Here is an 8034-nt window from a genome sequence, read left to right on the forward strand (position 1 = left end):
GCAGACTTACACATGGCCTTGCCTAAGGGGCCCTGGGATTAGAAAACAGCTTTATGATCTTCCAGTGGCTGTGCTTTTTGTTTGTTTTGTTTTGTTTTATGGAGTTTCTATTGATTTGGATCTGTACTGTGGTCAGACATTCTCTGAAGCTAAAGAAAAGAATGCAGAGGCCAGACATGCTAGAACCTTTCCCTCAGTACTGTCATTAAGGATGAAAATGTGCTTCTGTTTGTCCCATATTTCAGGAAATTGAGGGCAGTGGTGGCAGAAGGTCACCAAGTATCTGAGAGTGAGAGCAGGCTGCGCTTGGTGCAAGCAGAAGGATTGTAAGGTAAGTTAAAGATCGGCCTAGGCAACAAAGAGACTGTCCCAAACAATACAGGCATTACACCCTTGTTGCCCTAGCTCTTGGAAGATAGAAACAAAAGAGAATTATTCCCAAGTTCAAGGCTATACTATGGCCAGCCAGGGCCATATAGTGAGACTCTGTCTCAAAGACCCCCAATGATGATGATGATGGGTGGTGGTAGCAATAATTTAAAAAGGACTGGGACTGTATCTCAGTGGTAGAGCACTTGTCTAGTGTTATTCTTTTGCTCTGGTCCCTTTAAGGGCAAGCCACGCCCACTCCCAGCGACTTCTGACCTCCTGGTCACCATCTTAACTTTCTTTCTTCTATCCCCATCTCTTGGCGTGTGCACACGTGTTTTTCCTCTCTCTCTGTCCTCTTTTCTATTTCTGCCTTTCTTTCTCTCCTTCTTCTTTAAGTAATAAATGTTTACCCTTATGCTTAGCCTTACGTCTATTTACTATGGCCTGTGAGCCTTTTATCCGCCGTACCCACCCACCTGACTCGTCCGGGCGCATGGAAGGACCAGCCTGCCACCCTGGAGATCTTGCAGGGACCCACAGCCATCCTTGTCGGAGTAGCAGCTGCTCTGCGAGCCTGCCAGGGAACACGCCTGCCTTTTAAACAACAAAATCTAGTATATGTGAAGCCTCCAGTTTAATATCTAGTACCACACAAACAGCAACAAACCTGATAGCAGAATTTTGCTAGGGAGTTCTTGAGCATCTAGTTTCAGCTTTGAACTAGGAAGAATTGCTGTGTTGCTTAGTTACCATTCTTTGCTTAAAAAATGCACTGAGACTCTATCCCACTGTCCTGGCACCCACCACTCACTCGAATTCCACCTGGGAAAGCAAAGCTCAAGAAGCAGGGGGTAGATGGCATGTGCACACATGCATGCATTTGTGTGTGTGTGTGTGTGTCTGTCTGTCTGTCTGTCTGTGTGAGAGACAGAAAGACTGACTGTTAGTGTTTCCAACCGCACAAAACAAGCTTTGTCCGTAGCCCAAGGTCATTCTTAGTATAGCACTGAGGTTAGTGGTCAGAGGGCTCTGTTAGTAAACATAGGGGAAGCCATTGTGTTTCTAGGGTAGAGTTGTTTAGGACAAGAAAAGATTTTGCAAGTAAAAACTCACATGCAACCTTGCATTTTGTAACAAATGGCAACCTTTCGTTGGGTAGTGAAAAACAAAATTCCTTCAATTGCTAGGAAGCAATACTTCCCCTTGATTAACATAAAATCTTTTGAATGCTGGCCAGGAGAGCTGGTAGGGACCATGACATTCCTCAGCAATGTAGCATGAGTGCTCTCTCGGAAACCCTACATCATGCAATGCAGAGACTCTCTACCCAAGGGAGAGGACAAGACGGTAGGGGAAACATTTGCCCTTGTCTGGAGCCATTTTACACTGTCACTATTGGGGGGGAAGAGGTGGGAAGCAGGAGCTACCACTGCCTGTGTAGAAGCCAAGGCTGCTCCTAAAAGTGTCCTGTCCATCCTAGTCCCTACAAAAATTATCAGATTCCTCGTGTTACCAAGGGTCCAGAGGAAGACATCTGTATCCTACCTCCAGTCCTAAATATAAAGCCACTTGAAACATCTTCCCAACTGGTGCAATTAACCAGAACAGTCTGGTAAAACAATAGCCAAACTTCCTCTGTCTTACAGCATAGAAACCAACAGATAAATGCAAGCATGACGTATTCAAGTAAATAGACTCTTCAACAATCTCCTTAAATATGTTTCACTGGAACTTTTGCTGTTCTAGAGATTGTAACATGTCCAGCCAAATCACTGAAACTGAAGTAATAACATAATTTGGTAGCAGCTTTAGTATCAATTGGCCAAACTTGCTAAAATTACAAGTGAGGCAAAAATAAGCAAAGGTGTTTTGTTGTATTTTTTTTGTTAAAAGAAACTATCTCACTTGCTTATTGTTCTCCAGTTTGAGGGAAAAGAACAAAATGCATGCTGAAACCAGGCAGGACGATCCCAAGTCTAGCCACCTATGCGTCAGTCCTCCTCAGCAGTGGCTCTTTTGACTCGCTGACCTGAAAAGGAAATAGAGCTTGGGGTCTTTTTTAGTAGGAAACTGAATGCTATTCAGATATGAAGCCCAAGATCCTTGGGGAATGTAAATACAGAAAGTCCGGAGCACTGCTAGCCGGGTTTGCACAGAGAGCAGCGATGGGTTAGCTGGGGACGATTGTTGTCGGCACTGATCTCCATAACACTGGTCTTTGCTTTCCTTATCTGCCCGGCAAAGGAGCAAGGCTGTGACCTCCAAGGTCACTTTTAAGGAAAGAAACAATAGCACTAAAATAGTTGAGCAAAAGCTGGTGTCGAAATTTTCACTAAAGCCACCAATTATCTCCAGTAAGCTCTTCCAATCTAGAAATAAAGTGACAGTTTGTAAAACCCTGGGTTAGCCCTTTAATCCATTAGAAGAAAGAATATTCACCAGGTCTATGCTGCTACTGCATTGGAGATAATGAAGGTCCTTTTTTTTCCTTCGGTAGAACAAATGAAATCAGGATGTTTATATCAGAGAAATGATTCTCCAGTGTCCGGATCTACTTATGAGTCTGTGATGAGCGCACGCAGGTATTTAATATAACTGAGTTTGAGTGGTGTTTGGCCCTGAAGACTCTTCCCTCCCACTAGGCTGGACTAACTTCTACCTTAACATCAGTCTAAACGTTAGTTTCGAATTTTCCAAGCAAATCTGTAGTTAAAAGAGATTTCCAGCGCGCAGAGAATAACAAGTACCTCTGCCTGGGACACTCCTGAAAACCAAAAACAGGAGAAAACACCAGACAAGAGCACAAACCAGGGGCAAGCAGCAAGCAATACTACCTGGTTTTCCTTTTCTCTCCCCCCTCCCTTTACAGGAAGTCTCTGGCCGGAAGTCATGCCACAGAGCATGCAGGTGCCTTGCAGGAAAGGACGCACCCATGTTAAGCCCGGAAGGAACCGAGGAAGTCGAGTTCTGCTTGTTTCTCTACCAATTTTATTCCCCTGTCTGCACCACCAACCTAGAGCAGCCGGCTAAGTAGAGTACTCTTGGCTGCTGCATGCGACTAGTGGAGTTGTCTCTGTCTCCTGAATTCTGGGATTAAAGGCGTGAGCCACCACTGCTTGATGATTTATTTTCCTTTTTATAACAGAGGAATAAGACAGTTAAGATGCTGACAGACATGGTTTCTTAAGACAGGATACAACAGTGGCCAATCAAGCATTAGCTGCAGAAATGATTTTTCTGAGACAGGGTCTCACTGTGTGGCTTTGACTGGCCTGGAACTCACTCTGTAAACCAGGTTGGTCAAACTCAGAGGTTCTCCTGCCTCTGCCTCCTGAGTGTTGGAATTAAGGGTATGTGCTTTTATGACCCACATAAATGCTTTTTTTTAAAAAACTGGGAAGTATTTCTAAGTATCTCTAAGGTTATTTATTAAAATGCATGCCCTTGAAAATGAGAACTTGAAAACTGGAAGGAGAATAAGAGAAGTCCTCCTCCATTTCAGATGTTGTGGGCTAGATCTGTTTCCTTTGCCTACACTGTAAAGTTTTGAAAAGATAACAAAAGCTACCTCTCCTCTTGCACAAGATGTACCATCTTGAATTCTTACAGTGTGGCTGCAGTCCACATTAATGGTACAGGAAGTTTTTTGGTTGCTTGCTTTTTAGTTCATAATGGAAATGGAACCTGCTTGCAAAGCTCATACCCATGCATCCTAAAGTATGAGCATCATCTGCCTTGGAGGGAAAAGCTCCACTCAAAACAACTAGGATCTGAAAGCTTGGTTTGTAGACATTTGAGCATCTTAGAAGTGATGTTAGAGCCCTTTCAGACTCTCTGTTAATGCTTGTTCAGCAGTGATAAATAGTATTGATTGGAACCAGGAGCAGATTAATAACAGAAGACAGATAAAAGGGCTTCCCCTTTACCGTCATTTCCCAAAAGAGATTGCTCTCAGCTATTAGAGTATGAAACGTTCTTCCCTTCCCTAAGTGGAGCCACAGGGATGCCTGCTCAAGGGAAAATGCTCCATCTTTAAGAGCAGTTGAGGAAAGGGTCTACACCCGGCGTTTTGTCAACAGGATCCAGCTTGCCATTCTTTGTGTGGTACCTTTAGATGCTACACTAAGCAAACAAAAATATGAGAAAAACAAAAGACCTTTGTTCACATGTTAAGGGTTTCATGGGATGAGTATTAGAGTCCTGGGTAAGCCATTGCATCCATCTTGTGTGAATGCTTCCGAATCCCGATGTACCTGAAGGTTATACTGAAACTAGTACTATTTATCAGTCACTTGTGAGAAAGCCCTGGGAACTTCCCGTTTCATGTGGCCTGTGATAAAGATTGCAAAATGTAATACAACTTTCTTTGTCTCTAATATTTTAAGCTATTTATGAACGCGTTAGAACTCCCCTGCAGATGCTGACGCAGGCAGAAGACAATGGAGAGGAGGCTGTATATCTGTCTGGTTTGGCTCCTCCCTAGGAGACTTGGGGAGAAATTGGGACACCTCCACGGACTAAAACGATGCAGTTTAACAGAAGGACTTACAAGGATGCCTTGTCTGAGATAGGAGACAGTACATGACCAGCAGAACGATGGGACTGCTGTGAGTAGTTGGAATATGAGACCAGAAGACTTTCAACCTCTCCTACTACTGAATCTAGTGTCTCTACAGAACAAATACCCGAGAGAGTTGGTGGTGGTGCAGGGCTGTAAGTAACCTCAGCACTTGGATGGTAGAGGCAGGAGGATCAGGAATTCAAGGTCTACCTCAGATACAGAACCCAGTTGAGGCCCTGTCTCAAAAACACCCCCACCTCTTAAAAAAAAAAAGAATTAGTATCTGGTCACCCAGTTGCCATTGGTGTCAAAGTTCTGATCACAACATGTGCAGTTTACTGAAGGTAGAACACTGTGGTCACGACCACAAGTCCCAAAATAGACGTTCTCTTTGGGCCTGAAGGGCCCCTCCCTTGAACTGTGCAGGGTTTGCATGCGTGCACTTGAAGTTGCGTGCAATGGCTGGAGGCATTCTCTTCCCCTATGCTAACTCAAGAAAACAGAAGGGTGTCTTAGCCAGACACAAGTTGCCCTCACTTGGTCCCTTGCTTCTCTATGCTCTGGCAGCGGCTGATGGCTTTCTTCCGTCTCTCAATCTGTCAGGAGAATGGTTGAGGCATAGAGTCTCTCAATTAGAATGCAAGCCACCTCCATTGCGGTCTGCCTGGGTGAGCTTTTTATTTACTACGTCTGAGTGTGAAAGCCATGGCTTTTAGCAGGGTGCGTGGAATAAGTTCTTGTTTTAAGCAAGTGTGAATAAAGTTCAAGCAAATGCGAGGCTGATACTTTCGCCTCCATCTTGTCTTCTGGACTGTTAGCATGTTGCCCTTCTCCCTTCTCATATTATTAATTCATGAAAGCACTTCCCCAAGAGGACTTCTTCATGATAAAAAAACACTTATTGTTATAGGGAATTTGGACAATATAGAAAAGCTCAGCTACTGAGAAATTGCTGATGCTTTCCTGATGGCGTTTCTTCTTTCATTTTTGAGACAGAGTCTCATGTACCCTAGGCTGGCCTCAAGCGTGACATGGAGCTGAGAATAACTTTCGATTTCTGATCCTCCTGCTTCTGCCTCCCAAGGGCTGGGGGTCATTGTCTACATCTTTCCTTAAACGCATGTTTCTCTTTTGACCAACCTAGGGCATCTAATTTTTTTTTCATGTTGTATGAAATTTTACTGACATATTTCCATTCTCCTGCAACACGACTATTAGTAACTATGCTTCTTGTAGGAACATGTCATATGTGTGTTTACTTTACTTTTGGAGGCTATTTAAGAGGCAGACAACTTTGCTCCCATGAATCTTTCTCTGTAGTTTCATTGTTTTGGTTTGTTTGCTTGTTTGGTTTTTTTATTTTATTTATGAATACCAACCAAGTCTACCGTCTTGAATTAAAACTTTGAAGGTTAATGGATTGTCTGGTTGTCTGAACCAATTTGGGGCCATATCAGGCTTTCTTTATTTTTGTTAGTAAAGGACTGCTGGAATTTAGGACTGATAGTGACCCTGCCGTGGTCATGAATGACAGCAAAATGCTCCCTATGTGGGATTTGAAGATGTAAGAGGACAGCTTGTCAGACATGGGCTTGATGGTATTTTCTGGAAAGCGATGAGGACTTTTATTTTCACAGTGACATGAGTACAGAAGTCCAAAATGTCTCCATGTTCCCCCAACCCACACACCTATTGAAGTGTCCCAGTAAGTTGTGAGGCTTCCGTGAGAAGAAGGTAGATGCATGTGTGTGCTTCATTCCTGGTCAAAGGAAAGTGTGCTAGAGCTGAACTCGGAGGTCATCTGGCCCCAAAAGTTCTCTGTAGACTCGACTCTCTGCAACTTCTATCCATTGTCTGTTTTTCCACTGGTGATAATAATAGCCGGTCCCTTCCCCAGGGATAGTTGGGGCTCAATTCCTGTTTATCCAAAGCTTGGAAGCCAGGCCGTGGGAGGGCAAGCGCAAAGGACTGAAAGGGAAGTGCAGCCTTGGCTTGGGTGCACACATCTCTCACAGATGGCAATCTAATGAGGCTTTGGGTTGCTCGTGAACTTAGCCCCGGGGTTAATAGCCTTCATCCTTACAGAGCTTCTGCGCGGGTTGTGCAAGGGACTTATGATGTGATCACCAGGGTAAAAGCACGGCTGTGGGGCTGATAACAAACAATTACACAGGCCCGAAAGGAACACCGATGTTTTAAAACACTTGGCGGACACCGAAGCTGCAAAGCGTGTTATCGGGCCAGGCCATCGCCTAGAGGGGCCAGCTGAAGCTCCATCGAACACATCCTTTTACAAGCTCTGAGCTTTCGGCGGCCTTTGAAAACCAGTCAAGCTGTGGCTGGCTTTTTCAGAGGCTGCCCGCCGCTCAGTTTACAACAGTACAAATTGGCAGTGCCGCAAGAAAGAGACTGAAATCCAATCCACGGCTGGGATTGAAAGCTCCAGAGGCTCAGATGTCAACAGCACTGGGGTATGGCTTCTCTTCTAATTATGTCCTGTCAAATGAGGGCTGAAAATGCCAGCCCTAGGCTTGAGACTCAGGCCACTCCAGCCACCAATGACACTGGGCTGGGGCCCAGTTGAAATGATAAAGAATGAATTTGAAAACCCCTTCAGTTGATTTCAAGACTTCCTGGGACTGCGGCATTTAAACCACAATGTTCTTCTTTTGGGGCAAAGGTGGGAGCCAATCATGAGTGAGGTTTCGTAGCATGTCCTGTCTATATTTGGCTATAATCTTGCTTCATTCAAGTACATTTATGGTATACGCGCTTGAAAAGCGAGACTTCCGCGTTTTTATCTCTCTTTATTACAAAGGAGCCTTATCTTTATGCATTTGGAACTGCCTGGGAACTTACAGTATGGAAGCAGAGTAAAGAGAGCCAGTGTCGAAAATTCCCTTAAGGAAACAAAACCAAACTTCAATTGTAGCTTCTGGTTTCACACTATTTATATTTAAGAAGTACATAAAACAGAAGCCAGTTTATCCTACGTAATTCTAACATGAAACAGATCTATGAAACTGTGGGGTGTTGAAGGACACAGAATGCACTTTACCCATGATGTTTGATTTGGAGATCGATTTTCAGAGCACTGAAGA

At 44.2% G+C, this 8034-nt stretch overlaps 1 long non-coding RNA gene across 1 annotated transcript; it reads left to right on the forward strand.

Annotated features, from left to right (window-relative positions):
* Positions 1 to 206: 206 nt before the first annotated feature.
* On the forward strand, positions 207 to 3484 carry LOC125408137 (uncharacterized). Its single transcript, XR_007234392.2, has 3 exons — positions 207 to 331; positions 2870 to 2954; positions 3242 to 3484. It is a non-coding gene; the product is annotated as an uncharacterized LOC125408137 (long non-coding RNA).
* Positions 3485 to 8034: the final 4550 nt, after the last annotated feature.

This window comes from Myodes glareolus, chromosome X, assembly GCF_982192425.1.
Source record: "Myodes glareolus chromosome X, mMyoGla1.1, whole genome shotgun sequence".
NCBI classification, from domain to species: Eukaryota; Metazoa; Chordata; class Mammalia; order Rodentia; family Cricetidae; genus Myodes; species Myodes glareolus.